The sequence below is a fragment of the Stigmatopora nigra genome, unplaced genomic scaffold, assembly GCF_051989575.1.
Source record: "Stigmatopora nigra isolate UIUO_SnigA unplaced genomic scaffold, RoL_Snig_1.1 HiC_scaffold_24, whole genome shotgun sequence".
NCBI lineage: Eukaryota > Metazoa > Chordata > Actinopteri > Syngnathiformes > Syngnathidae > Stigmatopora > Stigmatopora nigra.
This window is the reverse complement of record NW_027551603.1, coordinates 2,710,079-2,724,188: the sequence shown is the minus strand read 5'-3', so window position 1 is coordinate 2,724,188 and position 14,110 is coordinate 2,710,079. Positions and strand designations below refer to the sequence as shown.

The 14,110-nt window shown below is 54.2% G+C and overlaps 2 non-coding genes and 66 pseudogenes across 2 annotated transcripts; all 68 read left to right on the top strand.

Annotated features, from left to right (window-relative positions):
• Positions 1–38: 38 nt before the first annotated feature.
• On the top strand, positions 39–157 carry LOC144186984 (5S ribosomal RNA; annotated as a pseudogene).
• A 56-nt stretch (positions 158–213) lies between these two features.
• Positions 214–342, top strand: LOC144183385 (5S ribosomal RNA; annotated as a pseudogene).
• A 56-nt stretch (positions 343–398) lies between these two features.
• LOC144188913 (5S ribosomal RNA) lies at positions 399–517 on the top strand (annotated as a pseudogene).
• Positions 518–573: 56 nt separating this feature from the next.
• Positions 574–692, top strand: LOC144183029 (5S ribosomal RNA; annotated as a pseudogene).
• Positions 693–748: 56 nt separating this feature from the next.
• Positions 749–867, top strand: LOC144187720 (5S ribosomal RNA; annotated as a pseudogene).
• A 56-nt stretch (positions 868–923) lies between these two features.
• On the top strand, positions 924–1,042 carry LOC144190752 (5S ribosomal RNA; annotated as a pseudogene).
• Positions 1,043–1,098: 56 nt separating this feature from the next.
• On the top strand, positions 1,099–1,217 carry LOC144185014 (5S ribosomal RNA; annotated as a pseudogene).
• Positions 1,218–1,273: 56 nt separating this feature from the next.
• On the top strand, positions 1,274–1,392 carry LOC144190352 (5S ribosomal RNA; annotated as a pseudogene).
• A 56-nt stretch (positions 1,393–1,448) lies between these two features.
• On the top strand, positions 1,449–1,567 carry LOC144190428 (5S ribosomal RNA; annotated as a pseudogene).
• A 56-nt stretch (positions 1,568–1,623) lies between these two features.
• LOC144185349 (5S ribosomal RNA) lies at positions 1,624–1,742 on the top strand (annotated as a pseudogene).
• A 56-nt stretch (positions 1,743–1,798) lies between these two features.
• LOC144189232 (5S ribosomal RNA) lies at positions 1,799–1,917 on the top strand (annotated as a pseudogene).
• A 56-nt stretch (positions 1,918–1,973) lies between these two features.
• Positions 1,974–2,082, top strand: LOC144186826 (5S ribosomal RNA; annotated as a pseudogene).
• A 56-nt stretch (positions 2,083–2,138) lies between these two features.
• Positions 2,139–2,257, top strand: LOC144189873 (5S ribosomal RNA; annotated as a pseudogene).
• A 56-nt stretch (positions 2,258–2,313) lies between these two features.
• Positions 2,314–2,432, top strand: LOC144186971 (5S ribosomal RNA; annotated as a pseudogene).
• A 56-nt stretch (positions 2,433–2,488) lies between these two features.
• LOC144186930 (5S ribosomal RNA) lies at positions 2,489–2,617 on the top strand (annotated as a pseudogene).
• A 56-nt stretch (positions 2,618–2,673) lies between these two features.
• Positions 2,674–2,792, top strand: LOC144183115 (5S ribosomal RNA; annotated as a pseudogene).
• Positions 2,793–2,848: 56 nt separating this feature from the next.
• Positions 2,849–2,977, top strand: LOC144186820 (5S ribosomal RNA; annotated as a pseudogene).
• Positions 2,978–3,033: 56 nt separating this feature from the next.
• LOC144189872 (5S ribosomal RNA) lies at positions 3,034–3,152 on the top strand (annotated as a pseudogene).
• Positions 3,153–3,208: 56 nt separating this feature from the next.
• Positions 3,209–3,327, top strand: LOC144186960 (5S ribosomal RNA; annotated as a pseudogene).
• Positions 3,328–3,383: 56 nt separating this feature from the next.
• LOC144184739 (5S ribosomal RNA) lies at positions 3,384–3,512 on the top strand (annotated as a pseudogene).
• A 56-nt stretch (positions 3,513–3,568) lies between these two features.
• LOC144189726 (5S ribosomal RNA) lies at positions 3,569–3,687 on the top strand (annotated as a pseudogene).
• A 241-nt stretch (positions 3,688–3,928) lies between these two features.
• LOC144183941 (5S ribosomal RNA) lies at positions 3,929–4,057 on the top strand (annotated as a pseudogene).
• Positions 4,058–4,113: 56 nt separating this feature from the next.
• On the top strand, positions 4,114–4,232 carry LOC144188826 (5S ribosomal RNA; annotated as a pseudogene).
• Positions 4,233–4,288: 56 nt separating this feature from the next.
• Positions 4,289–4,407, top strand: LOC144186736 (5S ribosomal RNA; annotated as a pseudogene).
• Positions 4,408–4,463: 56 nt separating this feature from the next.
• LOC144190956 (5S ribosomal RNA) lies at positions 4,464–4,582 on the top strand (annotated as a pseudogene).
• Positions 4,583–4,637: 55 nt separating this feature from the next.
• LOC144186031 (5S ribosomal RNA) lies at positions 4,638–4,746 on the top strand (annotated as a pseudogene).
• Positions 4,747–4,802: 56 nt separating this feature from the next.
• LOC144187782 (5S ribosomal RNA) lies at positions 4,803–4,921 on the top strand. Its single transcript, XR_013324901.1, has one exon. It is a non-coding gene; the product is annotated as a 5S ribosomal RNA (ribosomal RNA).
• A 56-nt stretch (positions 4,922–4,977) lies between these two features.
• LOC144190311 (5S ribosomal RNA) lies at positions 4,978–5,096 on the top strand (annotated as a pseudogene).
• Positions 5,097–5,152: 56 nt separating this feature from the next.
• Positions 5,153–5,281, top strand: LOC144186929 (5S ribosomal RNA; annotated as a pseudogene).
• A 56-nt stretch (positions 5,282–5,337) lies between these two features.
• LOC144183114 (5S ribosomal RNA) lies at positions 5,338–5,456 on the top strand (annotated as a pseudogene).
• Positions 5,457–5,512: 56 nt separating this feature from the next.
• LOC144185462 (5S ribosomal RNA) lies at positions 5,513–5,641 on the top strand (annotated as a pseudogene).
• Positions 5,642–5,697: 56 nt separating this feature from the next.
• Positions 5,698–5,816, top strand: LOC144189871 (5S ribosomal RNA; annotated as a pseudogene).
• A 56-nt stretch (positions 5,817–5,872) lies between these two features.
• On the top strand, positions 5,873–5,991 carry LOC144186948 (5S ribosomal RNA; annotated as a pseudogene).
• A 56-nt stretch (positions 5,992–6,047) lies between these two features.
• Positions 6,048–6,176, top strand: LOC144184738 (5S ribosomal RNA; annotated as a pseudogene).
• A 56-nt stretch (positions 6,177–6,232) lies between these two features.
• Positions 6,233–6,351, top strand: LOC144189724 (5S ribosomal RNA; annotated as a pseudogene).
• Positions 6,352–6,592: 241 nt separating this feature from the next.
• LOC144183940 (5S ribosomal RNA) lies at positions 6,593–6,721 on the top strand (annotated as a pseudogene).
• Positions 6,722–6,777: 56 nt separating this feature from the next.
• On the top strand, positions 6,778–6,896 carry LOC144188814 (5S ribosomal RNA; annotated as a pseudogene).
• Positions 6,897–6,952: 56 nt separating this feature from the next.
• On the top strand, positions 6,953–7,071 carry LOC144186735 (5S ribosomal RNA; annotated as a pseudogene).
• Positions 7,072–7,127: 56 nt separating this feature from the next.
• Positions 7,128–7,246, top strand: LOC144190955 (5S ribosomal RNA; annotated as a pseudogene).
• Positions 7,247–7,301: 55 nt separating this feature from the next.
• Positions 7,302–7,410, top strand: LOC144186030 (5S ribosomal RNA; annotated as a pseudogene).
• A 56-nt stretch (positions 7,411–7,466) lies between these two features.
• Positions 7,467–7,585, top strand: LOC144187771 (5S ribosomal RNA). The gene has a single exon (XR_013324900.1). It is a non-coding gene; the product is annotated as a 5S ribosomal RNA (ribosomal RNA).
• A 56-nt stretch (positions 7,586–7,641) lies between these two features.
• LOC144191616 (5S ribosomal RNA) lies at positions 7,642–7,760 on the top strand (annotated as a pseudogene).
• A 56-nt stretch (positions 7,761–7,816) lies between these two features.
• Positions 7,817–7,936, top strand: LOC144191460 (5S ribosomal RNA; annotated as a pseudogene).
• Positions 7,937–7,992: 56 nt separating this feature from the next.
• LOC144190427 (5S ribosomal RNA) lies at positions 7,993–8,111 on the top strand (annotated as a pseudogene).
• Positions 8,112–8,167: 56 nt separating this feature from the next.
• Positions 8,168–8,286, top strand: LOC144183338 (5S ribosomal RNA; annotated as a pseudogene).
• Positions 8,287–8,342: 56 nt separating this feature from the next.
• On the top strand, positions 8,343–8,471 carry LOC144187226 (5S ribosomal RNA; annotated as a pseudogene).
• Positions 8,472–8,527: 56 nt separating this feature from the next.
• On the top strand, positions 8,528–8,646 carry LOC144190751 (5S ribosomal RNA; annotated as a pseudogene).
• Positions 8,647–8,702: 56 nt separating this feature from the next.
• On the top strand, positions 8,703–8,821 carry LOC144182545 (5S ribosomal RNA; annotated as a pseudogene).
• A 56-nt stretch (positions 8,822–8,877) lies between these two features.
• LOC144187171 (5S ribosomal RNA) lies at positions 8,878–8,996 on the top strand (annotated as a pseudogene).
• A 56-nt stretch (positions 8,997–9,052) lies between these two features.
• On the top strand, positions 9,053–9,171 carry LOC144184687 (5S ribosomal RNA; annotated as a pseudogene).
• Positions 9,172–9,227: 56 nt separating this feature from the next.
• LOC144189203 (5S ribosomal RNA) lies at positions 9,228–9,346 on the top strand (annotated as a pseudogene).
• A 56-nt stretch (positions 9,347–9,402) lies between these two features.
• Positions 9,403–9,521, top strand: LOC144190163 (5S ribosomal RNA; annotated as a pseudogene).
• Positions 9,522–9,576: 55 nt separating this feature from the next.
• On the top strand, positions 9,577–9,705 carry LOC144184295 (5S ribosomal RNA; annotated as a pseudogene).
• A 56-nt stretch (positions 9,706–9,761) lies between these two features.
• LOC144189367 (5S ribosomal RNA) lies at positions 9,762–9,880 on the top strand (annotated as a pseudogene).
• Positions 9,881–9,936: 56 nt separating this feature from the next.
• LOC144184861 (5S ribosomal RNA) lies at positions 9,937–10,055 on the top strand (annotated as a pseudogene).
• A 56-nt stretch (positions 10,056–10,111) lies between these two features.
• Positions 10,112–10,230, top strand: LOC144184029 (5S ribosomal RNA; annotated as a pseudogene).
• A 56-nt stretch (positions 10,231–10,286) lies between these two features.
• Positions 10,287–10,415, top strand: LOC144184676 (5S ribosomal RNA; annotated as a pseudogene).
• A 241-nt stretch (positions 10,416–10,656) lies between these two features.
• Positions 10,657–10,785, top strand: LOC144187181 (5S ribosomal RNA; annotated as a pseudogene).
• Positions 10,786–10,841: 56 nt separating this feature from the next.
• LOC144191634 (5S ribosomal RNA) lies at positions 10,842–10,960 on the top strand (annotated as a pseudogene).
• A 56-nt stretch (positions 10,961–11,016) lies between these two features.
• LOC144184576 (5S ribosomal RNA) lies at positions 11,017–11,135 on the top strand (annotated as a pseudogene).
• Positions 11,136–11,191: 56 nt separating this feature from the next.
• Positions 11,192–11,310, top strand: LOC144187906 (5S ribosomal RNA; annotated as a pseudogene).
• A 56-nt stretch (positions 11,311–11,366) lies between these two features.
• Positions 11,367–11,485, top strand: LOC144188912 (5S ribosomal RNA; annotated as a pseudogene).
• A 56-nt stretch (positions 11,486–11,541) lies between these two features.
• Positions 11,542–11,660, top strand: LOC144188351 (5S ribosomal RNA; annotated as a pseudogene).
• Positions 11,661–11,716: 56 nt separating this feature from the next.
• Positions 11,717–11,835, top strand: LOC144185340 (5S ribosomal RNA; annotated as a pseudogene).
• A 56-nt stretch (positions 11,836–11,891) lies between these two features.
• On the top strand, positions 11,892–12,008 carry LOC144185764 (5S ribosomal RNA; annotated as a pseudogene).
• Positions 12,009–12,064: 56 nt separating this feature from the next.
• LOC144186871 (5S ribosomal RNA) lies at positions 12,065–12,183 on the top strand (annotated as a pseudogene).
• Positions 12,184–12,414: 231 nt separating this feature from the next.
• LOC144190900 (5S ribosomal RNA) lies at positions 12,415–12,533 on the top strand (annotated as a pseudogene).
• Positions 12,534–12,589: 56 nt separating this feature from the next.
• Positions 12,590–12,708, top strand: LOC144191211 (5S ribosomal RNA; annotated as a pseudogene).
• The last annotated feature ends 1,402 nt before the right edge of the window (positions 12,709–14,110 follow it).

Sequence of the window (14,110 nt, the reverse complement as noted above, 5' to 3'; positions counted from 1 at the left end):
TCGACATTTCATGGGTGTCCATCTGCTAGTGCAGTACCGCTCACGGCCATACCACCCTGAAAAGGCCCGATCTCGTCCGATCTCGGCAGCCAAGCATGGTTCGGCCTGGTTAGTACCTGATTGGGAGACCGCTTGGGAATACCAGGTGCTGTGAGCATCATACCCCGCATCTTTTTCGACATTTCATGGGTGTCCATCTGCAAGAGCAGTACCGCTCACAGCCATACCACCCTGATAAGGCCCGATCTCGCCCGGTCTCGTCCGATCTCGGAAGTCAAGCATGGTTCGGCCTGGTTAGTACCTGGTTGGGAGACCGCTTGGGAATACCAGGTGCTGTGTGCATCATACCCCGCATCTTTTTCGACATTTCATGGGTGTCCATCTGCTAGTGCAGTACCGCTCACGGCCATACCACCCTGAAAAGGCCCGATCTCGTCCGATCTCGGCAGCCAAGCATGGTTCGGCCTGTTTAGTACCTGATTGGGAGACCGCTTGGGAATACCAGGTGCTGTGAGCATCATACCCCGCATCTTTTTCGACATTTCAAGGGTGTCCATCTGCAAGAGCAGTACCGCTCACGGCCATACCACCCTGAAAAAGCCCGATCTCGTCCAGTCTCAGAAGCCAAGCATGGTTCGGCCTGGTTAGTACCTGATTGGGAGACCGCTTGGGAATACCAGGTGCTGTGAGCATCATACCCCGCATCTTTTTCGACATTTCATGGGTGTCCATCTGCTAGTGCAGTACCGCTCACGGCCATACCACCCTGAAAAGGCCCGATCTCGTCCGATCTCGGAAGCCAAGCATGGTTCGGCCTGTTTAGTACCTGATTGGGAGACCGCTTGGGAATACCAGGTGCTGTGAGCATCATACCCCGCATCATTTTCGACATTTCATGGGTGTCCATCTGCAAAAACGGTACCGCTTACGGCCATACCACCCTGAAAAGGCCCGATCTCGTCCGATCTTGGAAGCCAAGCATGGTTCGGCCTGTTTAGTACCTGATTGGGAGACCGCTTGGGAATACCAGGTGCTGTGAGCATCATACCCCGCATCTTTTTCGACATTTCATGGGTGTCCATCTGCAAGAGCAGTACCGCTCTCGGCCATACCACCCTGAAAAGGCCCGATCTCGCCCGATTTCGGAAGCCAAGCATGGATCGACCTGGTTAGTACCTGATTGGGAGACCGCTTGGGAATACCAGGTGCTGTGAGCATCATACCCTGCATCTTTTTCGACATTTCATGGGTGTCCATCTGCGGGAGCAGTACCGCTTACGGCCATACCACCCTGAAAAGGCCCAATCTCGTCCGATCTCGGAAGCCAAGCATGGTTCGGCCTGGTTAGTACCTGATTGGGAGACCGCTTGGGAATACCAGGTGCTGTGAGCATCATACCCCGCATCTTTTTCGACATTTCATGGGTGTCCATCTGCAAGAGCAGTACCGCTCACGGCCATACCACCCTGAAAAGGCCCGATCTCGTCCGATCTCGGCAGCCAAGCATTGTTCGGCCTGGTTAGTACCTGATTGGGAGACCGCTTGGGAATACCAGGTGCTGTGAGCGTCATACCCCGCATCTTTTTCGACATTTCATGGGTGTCCATCTGCAAGAGCAGTACCGTTCACGGCCATACCACCCTGAAAAGGCCCGATCTCGTCCGATCTCGGAAGCCAAGCATGGTTCGGCCTGGTTAGTACCTGATTGGGAGACCGCTTGGGAATACCAGGTGCTGTGAGCATCATACCCCGAATCTTTTTCGACATTTCATGGGTGTCCATCTGCTAGTGCAGTACCGCTCACGGCCATACCACCCTGAAAAGGCCCGATCTCGTCCGATCTCGGAAGCCAAGCATCGTTCGGCCTGGTTAGTACCTGATTGGGAGACCGCTTGGGAATACCAGGTGCTGTGAGCATCATACCCCGCATCTTTTTCGACATTTCATGGGTGACCATCTGCTAGTGCAGTACCGCTCACGGCCATACCACCCTGAAAAGGCCCGATCTCGGAAGCCAAGCATGGTTCGGCCTGTTTAGTACCTGATTGGGAGACCGCTTGGGAATACCAGGTGCTGTGAGCATCATACCCCGCATCTTTTTCGACATTTCATGGGTGTCCATCTGCATGAGCAGTACCGCTCACGGCCATACCACCCTGAAAAGGTCCGATCTCGTCCGATCTCGGAAGCCAAGCATGGTTCGGCCTGTTTAGTACCTGATTGGGAGACCGCTTGGGAATACCAGGTGCTGTGAGCATCATACCCCGCATCTTTTTCGACATTTCATGGGTGTCCATCTGCTAGTGCAGTACCGCTCACGGCCATACCACCCTGAAAAGGCCCGATCTCGTCCGATCTCGGCAGCCAAGCATGGTTCGGCCTGGTTAGTACCTGATTGGGAGACCGCTTGGGAATACCAGGTGCTGTGAGCATCATACCCCGCATCTTTTTCGACATTTCATGGGTGTCCATCTGCAAGAGCAGTACCGCTCACGGCCATACCACCCTGATAAGGCCCGATCTCGCCTGATCTCGTCCGGTCTCGGCAGCCAAGCATGATTCGGCCTGGTTAGTACCTGATTGGGAGACCGCTTGGGAATACCAGGTGCTGTGAGCATCATACCCCGCATCTTTTTCGACATTTCATGGGTGTCCATCTGCAAGCAGAGTACTGCTCACGGCCATACCACCCTGATAAGGCCCGATCTCGTCCGATCTTGGCAGCCAAGCATGGTTCAGCCTGGTTAGTACCTGATTGGGAGACCGCTTGGGAATACCAGGTGCTGTGAGCATCATACCCCGCATCTTTTTCGACATTTCATGGGTGTCCATCTGCAAGAGCAGTACCGCTCACGGCCATACCACCCTGATAAGGCCCGATCTCGCCCGATCTCGTCCGATCTCAGCAGCCAAGCATGGTTCGTCCTGGTTAGTACCTGATTGGGAGACCGCTTGGGAATACCAGGTGCTGTGAGCATCATACCCCGCATCTTTTTCGACATTTCATGGGTGTCCATCTGCATGAGCAGTACCGCTCACGGCCATACCACCCTGAAAAGGTCCGATCTCGTCCGATCTCGGAAGCCAAGCATGGTTCGGCCTGTTTAGTACCTGATTGGGAGACCGCTTGGGAATACCAGGTGCTGTGAGCATCATACCCCGCATCTTTTTCGACATTTCATGGGTGTCCATCTGCTAATGCAGTACCGCTCACGGCCATACCACCCTGAAAAGGCCCGATCTCGTCCGATCTCGGCAGCCAAGCATGGTTCGGCCTGGTTAGTACCTGATTGGGAGACCGCTTGGGAATACCAGGTGCTGTGAGCATCATACCCCGCATCTTTTTCGACATTTCATGGGTGTCCATCTGCAAGAGCAGTACCGCTCACAGCCATACCACCCTGATAAGGCCCGATCTCGCCCGATCTCGTCCGGTCTCGGCAGCCAAGCATGGTTCGGCCTGGTTAGTACCTGATTGGGAGACCGCTTGGGAATACCAGGTGCTGTGAGCATCATACCCCGCATCTTTTTCGACATTTCATGGGTGTCCATCTGCAAGCAGTGTACCGCTCACGGCCATACCACCCTGATAAGGCCCGATCTCGTCCGATCTCGGCAGCTAAGCATGGTTCAGCCTGGTTAGTACCTGATTGGGAGACCGCTTGGGAATACCAGGTGCTGTGAGCATCATACCCCGCATCTTTTTCGACATTTCATGGGTGTCCATCTGCAAGAGCAGTACCGCTCACGGCCATACCACCCTGATAAGGCCCGATCTCGCCCGATCTCGTCCGATCTCAGCAGCCAAGCATGGTTCGGCCTGGTTAGTACCTGATTGGGAGACCGCTTGGGAATGCCAGGTCCTGTGAGCATCATACCCCGCATCTTTTTCGACATTTCATGGGTGTCCATCTGCAAGAGCAGTACCGCTCACGGCCATACCACCCTGATAAGGCCCGATCTCGTCCGATCTCGTCCGATCTCGGCAGCCAAGCATGGTTCGGCCTGGTTAGTACCTGATTGGGAGACCGCTTGGGAATACCAGGTGCTGTGAGCATCATACCCCGCATCTTTTTCGACATTTCATGGGTGTCCATCTGCAAGAGCAGTACCGCTCACGGCCATACCACCCTGAAAAGGCCCGATCTCGTCCGATCTCGGAAGCCAAGCGTGGTTCGGCCTGGTTAGTACCTGGTTGGGAGACCGCTTGGGAATACCAGGTGCTGTGAGCATCATACCCCGCATCTTTTTCGACATTTCATGGGTGTCCATCTGCTAGTGCAGTACCGCTCACGGCAAAACCACCCTGAAAAGGCCCGATCTCGTCCTGTCTCGGCAGCCAAGCATGGTTCGGCCTGTTTAGTACCTGATTGGGAGACCGCTTGGGAATACCAGGTGCTGTGAGCATCATACCCCGCATCTTTTTCGACATTTCATGGGTGTCCATCTGCAAGAGCGGTACCGCTCATGGCCATACCACCCTGAAAAGGCCCGATCTCGTCCGATCTTGGAAGCCAAGCATGGTTCGGCCTGTTTAGTACCTGATTGGGAGACCGCTTGGGAATACCAGGTGCTGTGAGCATCATACCCCGCATCTTTTTCGACATTTCATGGGTGTCCATCTGCAAAGCAGTACCGCTCACGGCCATACCACCCTGAAAAGGCCCGATCTCGGAAGCCAAGCATGGTTCGGCCTGGTTAGTACCTGATTGGGAGACCGCTTGGGAATACCAGGTGCTGTGAGCATCATACCCTGCATCTTTTTCGACATTTCATGGGTGTCCATCTGCAAGAGCAGTACCGCTCACGGCCATACCACCCTGAAAAGGCCCGATCTCGTCCGATCTCGGAAGCCAAGCATGGTTCGGCCTGGTTAGTACCTGGTTGGGAGACCGCTTGGGAATACCAGGTGCTGTGAGCATCATACCCCGCATCTTTTTCGACATTTCATGGGTGTCCATCTGCTAGTGCAGTACCGCTCACGGCCATACCACCCTGAAAAGGCCCGATCTCGTCCGATCTCGGCAGCCAAGCATGGTTCAGCCTGGTTAGTACCTGATTGGGAGACCGCTTGGGAATACCAGGTGCTGTGAGCATCATACCCCGCATCTTTTTCGACATTTCATGGGTGTCCATCTGCAAGAGCAGTACCGCTCACGGCCATACCACCCTGATAAGGCCCGATCTCGCCTGATCTCGTCCGGTCTCGGCAGCCAAGCATGATTCGGCCTGGTTAGTACCTGATTGGGAGACCGCTTGGGAATACCAGGTGCTGTGAGCATCATACCCCGCATCTTTTTCGACATTTCATGGGTGTCCATCTGCAAGCAGAGTACTGCTCACGGCCATACCACCCTGATAAGGCCCGATCTCGTCCGATCTTGGCAGCCAAGCATGGTTCAGCCTGGTTAGTACCTGATTGGGAGACCGCTTGGGAATACCAGGTGCTGTGAGCATCATACCCCGCATCTTTTTCGACATTTCATGGGTGTCCATCTGCAAGAGCAGTACCGCTCACGGCCATACCACCCTGATAAGGCCCGATCTCGCCCGATCTCGTCCGATCTCAGCAGCCAAGCATGGTTCGGCCTGGTTAGTACCTGATTGGGAGACCGCTTGGGAATACCAGGTGCTGTGAGCATCATACCCCGCATCTTTTTCGACATTTCATGGGTGTCCATCTGCATGAGCAGTACCGCTCACGGCCATACCACCCTGAAAAGGTCCGATCTCGTCCGATCTCGGAAGCCAAGCATGGTTCGGCCTGTTTAGTACCTGATTGGGAGACCGCTTGGGAATACCAGGTGCTGTGAGCATCATACCCCGCATCTTTTTCGACATTTCATGGGTGTCCATCTGCTAGTGCAGTACCGCTCACGGCCATACCACCCTGAAAAGGCCCGATCTCGTCCGATCTCGGCAGCCAAGCATGGTTCGGCCTGGTTAGTACCTGATTGGGAGACCGCTTGGGAATACCAGGTGCTGTGAGCATCATACCCCGCATCTTTTTCGACATTTCATGGGTGTCCATCTGCAAGAGCAGTACCGCTCACAGCCATACCACCCTGATAAGGCCCGATCTCGCCCGATCTCGTCCGGTCTCGGCAGCCAAGCATGGTTCGGCCTGGTTAGTACCTGATTGGGAGACCGCTTGGGAATACCAGGTGCTGTGAGCATCATACCCCGCATCTTTTTCGACATTTCATGGGTGTCCATCTGCAAGCAGTGTACCGCTCACGGCCATACCACCCTGATAAGGCCCGATCTCGTCCGATCTCGGCAGCTAAGCATGGTTCAGCCTGGTTAGTACCTGATTGGGAGACCGCTTGGGAATACCAGGTGCTGTGAGCATCATACCCCGCATCTTTTTCGACATTTCATGGGTGTCCATCTGCAAGAGCAGTACCGCTCACGGCCATACCACCCTGATAAGGCCCGATCTCGCCCGATCTCGTCCGATCTCAGCAGCCAAGCATGGTTCGGCCTGGTTAGTACCTGATTGGGAGACCGCTTGGGAATGCCAGGTCCTGTGAGCATCATACCCCGCATCTTTTTCGACATTTCATGGGTGTCCATCTGCAAGAGCAGTACCGCTCACGGCCATACCACCCTGATAAGGCCCGATCTCGTCCGATCTCGTCCGATCTCGGCAGCCAAGCATGGTTCGGCCTGGTTAGTACCTGATTGGGAGACCGCTTGGGAATACCAGGTGCTGTGAGCATCATACCCCGCATCTTTTTCGACATTTCATGGGTGTCCATCTGCAAGAGCAGTACCGCTCACGGCCATACCACCCTGAAAAGGCCCGATCTCGTCCGATCTCGGAAGCCAAGCGTGGTTCGGCCTGGTTAGTACCTGGTTGGGAGACCGCTTGGGAATACCAGGTGCTGTGAGCATCATACCCCGCATCTTTTTCGACATTTCATGGGTGTCCATCTGCTAGTGCAGTACCGCTCACGGCAAAACCACCCTGAAAAGGCCCGATCTCGTCCTGTCTCGGCAGCCAAGCATGGTTCGGCCTGTTTAGTACCTGATTGGGAGACCGCTTGGGAATACCAGGTGCTGTGAGCATCATACCCCGCATCTTTTTCGACATTTCATGGGTGTCCATCTGCAAGAGCGGTACCGCTCATGGCCATACCACCCTGAAAAGGCCCGATCTCGTCCGATCTTGGAAGCCAAGCATGGTTCGGCCTGTTTAGTACCTGATTGGGAGACCGCTTGGGAATACCAGGTGCTGTGAGCATCATACCCCGCATCTTTTTCGACATTTCATGGGTGTCCATCTGCAAAGCAGTACCGCTCACGGCCATACCACCCTGAAAAGGCCCGATCTCGGAAGCCAAGCATGGTTCGGCCTGGTTAGTACCTGATTGGGAGACCGCTTGGGAATACCAGGTGCTGTGAGCATCATACCCTGCATCTTTTTCGACATTTCATGGGTGTCCATCTGCAAGAGCAGTACCGCTCACGGCCATACCACCCTGAAAAGGCCCGATCTCGTCCGATCTCGGAAGCCAAGCATGGTTCGGCCTGGTTAGTACCTGGTTGGGAGACCGCTTGGGAATACCAGGTGCTGTGAGCATCATACCCCGCATCTTTTTCGACATTTCATGGGTGTCCATCTGCGAGAGCAGTACCGCTCACGGCCATACCACCCTGAAAAGGCCCGATCTCGTCCGATCTCGGAAGCCAAGCATGGTTCAGCCTGGTTAGTACCTGATTGGGAGACCGCTTGGGAATACCAGGTGCTGTGTGCGTCATACCCCGCATCTTTTTCGACATTTCATGGGTGTCCATCTGCGAGAGCAGTATCGTTCACGGCCATACCACCCTGAAAAAGCCCGATTCTCGTCCGAACTCGGAAGCCAAGTATGGTTCGGCCTGGTTAGTACCTGATTGGGAGACCGCTTGGGAATACCAGGTGCTGTGAGCATCATACCCCGCATCTTTTTCGACATTTCATGGGTGTCCATCTGCAAGAGCAGTACCGCTCACGGCCATACCACCCTGAAAAGGCCCGATCTCGTCCGATCTCGGCAGCCAAGCATTGTTCGGCCTGGTTAGTACCTGATTGGGAGACCGCTTGGGAATACCAGGTGCTGTGAGCGTCATACCCCGCATCTTTTTCGACATTTCATGGGTGTCCATCTGCAAGAGCAGTACCGCTCACGGCCATACCACCCTGAAAAGGCCCGATCTCGTCCGATCTCGGAAGCCAAGCATCGTTCGGCCTGGTTAGGACCTGATTGGGAGACCGCTTGGGAATACCAGGTGCTGTGAGCATCATACCCCGCATCTTTTTCGACATTTCATGGGTGTCCATCTGCAAGAGCAGTACCGCTCACGGCCATACCACCCTGATAAGGCCCGATCTCGCCTGATCTCGTCCAATCTCGGCAGTCAAGCATGGTTCGGCCTGGTTAGTACCTGATTGGGAGACCGCTTGGGAATACCAGATGCTGTGAGCATCATATCCCGCATCTTTTTCGACATTTCATGGGTGTCCATCTGCAAAAGTGGTACCGCTTACGGCCATACCACCCTGAAAAGGCCCGATCTCGTCCGATCTTGGAAGCCAAGCATGGTTCGGCCTGTTTAGTACCTGATTGGGAGACCGCTTGGGAATACCAGGTGCTGTGAGCATCATACCCCGCATCTTTTTCGACATTTCATGGGTGTCCATCTGCAAGAGCAGTACCGCTCACGGCCATACCACCCTGAAAAGGCCCGATCTGGTCCGATCTCGGCAGCCAAGCATGGATCGGCCTGGTTAGTACCTGATTGGGAGACCGATTGGGAATACCAGGTGCTGTGAGCATCATACCCTGCATCTTTTTCGACATTTCATGGGTGTCCATCTGCAAGAGCAGTACTGCTCCCGGCCATACCACCCTGAAAAGGCCTGATCTCGTTCGATCTGGGACGCCAAGCATGGTTCGGCCTGGTTAGTACCTGGTTAGGAGACCGCTTGGGAATACCAGGTGCTGTGAGCATCATACCCCGCATCTTTTTCGACATTTCATGGGTGTCCATCTGCTAGTGCAGTACCGCTCACGGCCATACCACCCTGAAAAGGCCCGATCTCGTCCTGTCTCGGCAGCCAAGCATGGTTCGGCCTGTTTAGTACCTGATTGGGAGACCGCTTGGGAATACCAGGTGCTGTGAGCATCATACCCCGCATCTTTTTCGACATTTCATGGGTGTCCATCTGCAAGAGCGGTACCGCTCACGGCCATACCACCCTGAAAAGGCCCGATCTCGTCCGAACTTGGAAGCCAAGCATGGTTCGGCCTGTTTAGTACCTGATTGGGAGACCGCTTGGGAATACCAGGTGCTGTGAGCATCATACCCCGCATCTTTTTCGACATTTCATGGGTGTCCATCTGCAAAAGCAGTATCGCTCACGGCCATACCACCCTGAAAAGGCCCGATCTCGCCCGATCTCGGAAGCCAAGCATGGTTCGGCCTGTTTAGTACCTGATTGGGAGACCGCTTGGGAATACCAGGTGCTGTGAGCATCATACCCCGCATCTTTTTCGACATTTCATGGGTGTCCATCTGCAAAGCAGTACCGCTCACGGCCATACCACCCTGATAAGGCCCGATCTCGCCCGATCTCGTCCGATCTCGGCAGCCAAGCATGGTTTGGCCTGGTTAGTACCTGATTGGGAGACCGCTTGGGAATACCAGGTGCTGTGAACATCATACCCCGCATCTTTTTCGACATTTCATGGGTGTCCATCTGCTAGTGCAGTACCGCTCACGGCCATACCACCCTGAAAAGGCCCGATCTCGTCCGATCTCGGAAGCCAAGCAGGGTTCCGCCTGTTTAGTACCTGATTGGGAGACCGCTTGGGAATACCAGGTGCTGTGAGCATCTTGCCCCGCATCTTTTTCGACATTTCATGGGTGTCCATCTGCAAGAGTAGTACCGCTCACGGCCATACCACCCTGAAAAGGCCCAATCTCCTCCGATTTCGGAAGGCAAGCATGGTTCGGCCTGGTAAGTACCTGATTGGGAGACCACTTGGGAATACCAGGTGCTGTGAGCATCATTCCCCGCATCTTTTTCGACATTTCATGGGTGTCCATCTGCAAAAGCAGTACTGCTCATGGCCATACCACCCTGAAAAGGCCCGATCTCGCCCGATCTAGGAAGCCAAGCATGGTTCGGCCTGATTAGTACCTGATTGGGAGACCGCTTGGGAATACCAGGTGCTGTGAGCATCATACCCCGCATCTTTTTCGACATTTCATGGGTGTCCATCTGCTAGTGCAGTACCGCTCACGGCCATACCACCCTGAAAAGGCCCGATCTCGTCCGATCTCGTCCGATCTCGGAAGCCAAACATGGATCGGCCTGGTTAGTACCTAATTGGGAGACCGCTTGGGAATACCAGGTGCTGTGAGCATCATACCCCGCATCTTTTTCGACATTTCATGGGTGTCCATCTGCTAGTGCAGTACCGCTCACGGCCATACCACCCTGAAAAGGCCTGATCTCGTCCGATCTCGTCCGATCTAGGAAGCCAAGCATTGTTCGACCTGGTTAGTACCTGATTGGGAGACCGCTTGGGGATACCAGGTGCTGTGAGCATCATACCCCGCATCTTTTTCGACATTTCATGGGTGTCCATCTGCTAGTGCAGTACCGCTCACAGCCATACCACCCTGAAAAGGCCCGATCTCGTCCGATCTCGTCCGATCTCGGCAGCCAAGCATTGTTCGGCCTGGTTAGTACCTGATTGGGAGACCGCTTGGGAATACCACGTGCTGTGAGCATCATACCCCGCATCTTTTTCGACATTTCATGGGTGTCCATCTGCAAAAGCAGTACCGCTCACGGCCATACCACCCTGAAAAGGCCCGATCTCGCCCGATCTCGGAAGCCAAGCATGTTTCGGCCTGGTTAGTACCTGATTGGGAGACCGCTTGGGAATACCAGGTGCTGTGAGCATCATACCCCGCATCTTTTTCGACATTTCATGGGTGTCCATCTGCAAAGACAATACCGCTCACGGCCATACCACCCTGAAAAGGCCCGATCTCGTCCGAACTCGGAAGCCAAGCATGGTTCGGCCTGGTTAGTACCTGATTGGGAGACCGCTTGGGAATACCAGGTACTGTGAGCATCATACCCTGCATCTTTTTCGACATCTCATGGGTGTCCATCTGCAAAAGCAGTAACGCTCACGGCCATACCACCCTGAAAAGGCCCGATCTCGTTCGATCTCGGAAGTCAAGCATGGTTCAGCCTGGTTAGTACCTGGTTGGGAGACCGCTTGGGAATACCAGGTGCTGTGAGCATCATACCCCGCATCTTTTTCGACATTTCACGGGTGTCCATCTGCTAGTGCAGTACCGCTCACGGCCATACCACCCTGAAAAGGCCCGATCTCGTCCGATCTCGGCAGCCAAGCATGGTTCGGCCTGTTTAGTACCTGATTGGGAGACCGCTTGGGAATACCAGGTGCTGTGAGCATCATACCCCGCATCTTTTTCGACATTTCATGGGTGTCCATCTGCAAGAGCAGTACCGCTCACGGCCATACCACCCTGAAAAAGCCCGATCTCGTCCGATCTCGGAAGCCAAGCATGGTTCAGCCTGGTTAGTACCTGATTGGGAGACCGCTTGGGAATACCAGGTGCTGTGAGCATCATACCCCTCATCTTTTTCGACATTTCATGGGTGTCCATCTGCTAGTGCAGCACCGCTCACGGCCATACCACCCTGAAAAGGCCCGATCTCGTCCGATTTCGGAAGCCAAGCATGGTTCGGCCTGGTTAGTAGCTGATTGGGAAACCGCTTGGGGATATCAGGTGCTGTGAGCATCATACCCCGCATCTTTTTCGACATTTCATGGGTGTCCATCTGGTGGTGCAGTACCGCTCACGGCCATACCACCCTGAAAAGGCCCGATTGTCCGATCTCGGAAGCCAAGCATGGTTCGGCCTGGTTAGTACCTGATTGGGAGACCGCTTGGAAATACCAGGTGCTGTGAGCATCATACCCCGCATCTTTTTCGACATTTAATGGGTGTCCATCTGCATGAGCAGTACCGCTCACGGCCATACCACCCTGAAAAGGCCAGATCTCGCCCGATCTTGGCAGCCAAGCATGGTTCGGCCTGGTTAGCACCTGATTGGGAGACCGCTTGGGAATACCAGGTGCTGTGAGCATCATACTCCGCATCTTTTTCGACATTTCATGGGTGTCCATCTGCTAGTGCAGTACCGCTCACGGCCATACCACCCTGAAAAGGCCCGATCTCGTCCTATCTCGGAAGCCAGGCATGGTTCGGACTGGTTAGTACCTGATTGGGAGACCGCTTGGAAATACCAGGTGCTGTGAGCATCATACCCCGCATCTTTTTCGACATTTCATGGGTGTCCATCTGCTAGTGCAGTACCGCTCACGGCCATACCACCCTGAAAAGGCCCGATCTCGTCCGATCTCGGCAGCCAAGCATGGTTCGGCCTGTTTAGTACCTGATTGGGAGACCGCTTCGGAATACCAGGTGCTGTGAGCATCATACCCCGCATCTTTTTCGACATTTCATGGGTGTCCATCTGCAAGAGCAGTACCGCTCACGGCCATACCACCCTGAAAAGGCCCGATCTCGTCCGATCTCAGAAGCCAAGCAAGGTTCGGCCTGGATCGTACCTGATTGGGAGACCGCTTGGGAATACCAGGTGCTGTGAGCATCATACCCCGCATCTTTTTCGACATTTCATGGGTGATCTATCTGAAATCCAGATCAAATTCTGGATTTCAGATAGATCAGTTGTCATCATGCACCTTTTACCAAGACTGGACCTATAGTAGGACTTAGATGGAGAGCTATCTTAAAAAGAACATGTCCTCATTACTTGGGGGAGAAACAAAGGATCCAAAATCACTCAGAGCTGTCAGGAGTGGTTGGATTGCCTTTCCTGGCATGACGTCACGATAACTATCAGCTGTCACTAATTACGTGATTAGATTATTTTTGGTATTTAAGCATTATGATTTTCTGTGGACGCGGTTGGATCGACTGGTTAAGTTCTGGTTTCGTTTCCTGTTAATCCTCGTAGTAATTGCTGTTTCCATTGACGCCACGCCGCATGTTCAGTTCGTTTGTAATGAGTGGTCAAGCCAAGTTGTTTAAGTTATGTTACCCCGTTTATTAAATCAACCAACAAGAGCTACAGATCTGCCTCACCTTTCCAATTACTTCGGCGACTCTGCATCTGGGTTCAACTTACCCTACGATCGCGTCGCACTACGCGGCGAAATCGTAACAGCACGATCCAACCATTATGGACCCAGCGGAGCGCCACCCACGCTCGCGCCGACGCACTCGGCGACGCAAACCATCCACCTCGAAGACACCGGACTGCTTGGAATGTATAAGAAACCCCTCAGAATCGTTTAGGAATTTTGTAATGGACACACCGTGGTGCGGGGCTCTCAGGCACATCATTTCTAGAGATGAGCCACAGCTGGTAGAAGAGTTAGAGCCGCAGCGTACTCATACGCCCCACCACTGCTATGCACGTCGCCCTGGGAAGCCTTTACCGTTTCATCATGATGCCCAGGTGCGTACAACCACCAGAGAGCGCCCAAGTTATCTTATGCCTATGCCCAGAGGAATTGATTCACCATGGAGGGAGCCTGAAGATTCTGGTGAGGAGGACACCCGTTGAGGAAGTTCCCCACGGCCAGCAGCGTGGCCAGGATCTTCTTGAAGGTCCGGTTGCCGGCCAGCTGCTCCATGCCCAACTTCAGGTCAAACAGGGGCTCGGCGATCTCCTGCTCGAGTGCCTCATAGTTGAGTTTGAAAGACCACAGCTGCAGGCGGTGGGTCAAGGCGCTGACGGAAGCCAGGCCCGAGAGGAATTCCTCGGCCGTCCCCAGGGGAACGTCGGGATTGGCCGAGCGAGCCTCGCGGATCTTCTGCTTCTCCTCCTCTGTGGGCGTCATGCTCAGGATCTTCTCCACACCCTCCTTGTTGATGGCAAAGTCGTCAAAGTTGAGGATGGCGCTCTTGATGACGTGAACGGCGGGCAGGACCGTCATCCCGATGTTGATGGCGGTGCTCCGCTTGGAGTCCAGAACCAGGATCTC